Raw genomic sequence first — 3,177 nt, 5'->3', positions numbered from 1 at the left:
CTAAATATGCTTGACAAGATTTTTTGTTACATAAACTGTTGTTACACAATGGCATATTAGCGGGTGTCCTCTGCACATGATGGCACATATAAATGCTGTTCATGATTGTTGTTAATCAGAAAAGGCACAGTTACGCATAATATCTTGCAATATATATATATAAATAGTTACAATTCCAGATGAAGCGGAGAAGATTTCTCTTGCCACCATGTTGTTTTGCTGCTGTTAAATGTACTTGATTGGCTGTGAGCTGTAAATCCCCTGATGCAGAGATGAAGCTGCCGCCCACAGAGGCTTACACACACAAACACACACTCTTCAGTGTTGACCATCTGCTGTCTTTCTCTGTCACGTACATCAGGTCTCGTCTGGTCACTTCTTTGATGTCACTGTATATATTAATAACTTCTCAAACTGGCCTCAGACCTGTTATAGAAATTTTTAATTGTTATTATATTGAACAAGTTAGAGATTTCAATAAATCTTGTTCCAAGACTGTACGGGTATTTCTCATATTTTTGCTGTAATAATACCTAATTGCCTAAAAATGGCTTGCTTGACTGATAGTGACAGTTTTTTGTATCTTGAGAGTTGACAGTAACAGATTCCAAATGCAAGTAGCACACTTGAAATTAACTCTGGACCTTTTATCTGCTCATTGTAATTGGGATAATGTAGGAATAACCATGGAACAGCTTAGAAGCCAATTGTCTTATTACTTTTGGACCCTTAACAAGTAGGAGGCACAAACAGTGCATCCTGAAAGTATTCAAAGCGCTTCACTTTTTCCACATTTTTTTTTTGTTTTGTTACAGCTTTATTTTTAAAATGGATTAAATTAATTTATTTCCTAAAATTCTACACACAATACCCCATAATGACAATGTGAATAAAGATTTCTGGAAAATGTTGCAAATTCATTACAAAAAAAAATCCTGAAAAATCACATGTACAGAAGTATTATTCACAGCCTTTGCTCAATACTTGTTTAATGCATCTTATGCAGCAATTACAGCTTGGCATACCTGTCTTTAGGAATTTTTGCCCATTCCTCTTTGCAGTATCTCTCAAGCTCTATCAGGTTGGATGGAAAGCGACGGTGTACAGCCATTTTCAGATCTTTACAGAGATCTTCAATAGGATTTAGGTCTGGGCTCTGACTGGGCCACTTAAGGACATTCACCGAGTTGTCGTGAAGCCACTCCATTGATATTTTGGCAGTGTGCTTTGGCTCATTGTCCTGCTGGAAGATGAACCGTCACCCCAGTCTGAGGTCTAGAGCAGTCTAAAGCAGGTTTTCATTCAGGATGTCTCTGTACATTGCTGCATTCATCTTTCTCTCTATCCTGACTAGTCTTCCAGTTCCTGCTGCTATAAACATCCCCACAGCTTGATGCTGCCACCACCATGCTACACTGTAGGGATGGTATTAGCCTGATGATGAGCTGTGCCTGGTTTTCTCCAAACATAACACCTGGCTTTCACTCCAAAGAGTTTAATTTTAGTCTCATCAGACCAGAGAATTTTGTTTCTTATGGTCTGAAAGTCCTTCAGATACCTTTTGGCAAATTCCAGGTGGGGATTGGCTTCTGTCTGACCACTCTTCCATACTATGCCTGATAGGTGCATTGCTGCACAGATGGTTGTCCTTCTGTAAGGTTGTCCTCTCTCCACAGAAGAACGCTGGAGCTCAGACAGAGTGACCATCGGGTTATTGATCACCTCCCTGACTAAGGCCGTTCTCCCCCAATCACTCAGCTTAGATAGCCTGCCAGCTCTAGTAAGAGTCCTGGTAGTTCAAACATCTTCCACTTACAGATGATTGAGGCCACTGTGCTTATTGAAACTTTCAGAGCAGCAGATATTTTTCTGTAACCTTCCCCAGCCTTGTGCCTTAAGACAATCCTGTCTCGGAGGTCTACAGACAATTCCTTTGTCTTCATGCTTGGTTTGTGCTTTGACATGCACTGTCAACCTTGGGACCTTAAATAGACAGGTGTTTATATGCCTTTAAATCATGTCTAATCAACAGAATTTACCACAGGCGATCAGTGGAAACAGAATGTACCTGAGCTCAATTTAGAGCTTCACGGCAAAGGCTGTTAATACTGATGTACATGTGATTTTTCAGTTTTATTTTTTATTTTTAATAAATTTGCAACAATTTCAAAAATCTTTTTTCACAATGTCATTATGGGCTATTGTGTGTAGAATTTTGGGGAAATAAAAGATTTTTTTTTTTTCAAATTAAATTAAAGAAGACAGTTAAAGCACATCTTGTTCGTTTTCCACAAAAGACATTGTGTTGGTGTGTAGAGCTAAAAATTATCATTTGGAAAAGGTGGATTTTTCTGATGAATCATCTGTTGAACTGCATCCCAATCATCACAAATACTGCAGAAGACCTATTGGAATCGGCATGAACCCAAGATTCTCATAGAAATCAGTCAAGTTTGGTGAAGGAAAAGTCATGGTTTGGGTTACATTCAGTTTGGGGTGTGCGAGATCTGCAGAGTGGATGGCAACATCAACAGCCTGAGGTAACAAGACAATTGTGCTGCCCATTACATTTCAAACCACAGCAGAGGGCAAATTCTTCAGCAGGATAGCGCTTCTTCTCATACTGCAGCCTCCACATCAAAATTCCTAAAAGCAAAAAAGGTCAAGGTGCTCCAGGATTGGCCAGCCCAGTCACCAGACATTAACATTATTGAGCATGTCTGGGGAAAGATGAAGGAGGAGGCATTGAAGATGAATTTAAAGAATCTTGATGAACTCCGGGACCTGACTTTTGTCAGGTCGCGTGTTAATAGTGTTATTATATAATAATGATTATTTTTGTTATTGTTTTTTTCTGTACTTATTTTGTCTTTAAAATGTTCATTTATATAGTTTAAATATTAAAAGGTTGATATAATTTATTATTAATGATAAAAAATACTCAGTGTTAGTACAGTTTTTTTAATAACGATTATTTTTGTTATAATTTTTTTAACGTACTTTTATTTTTACCCTTAAAATGTTCCACTGCAACAACTTGCCCCACGCAGGATGACAATAGTATAAGATGTGTTCAAAGGACTGTATCTTAAATGTTTTATGAGAGCTCGTCTGTTCTGGAAGAGCGACTTGCATCCTGACGTCACTCTAAATCCCCCTCCGGTCACGTGGTGCAGA

Source organism: Danio rerio, chromosome 19 (genome assembly GCF_052040795.2).
Source record: "Danio rerio strain M-AB ecotype USA chromosome 19, GRCz13ab, whole genome shotgun sequence".
In the NCBI taxonomy this organism is placed as follows: Eukaryota; Metazoa; Chordata; class Actinopteri; order Cypriniformes; family Danionidae; genus Danio; species Danio rerio.
Note: the sequence above shows the minus strand (reverse complement) of the source record.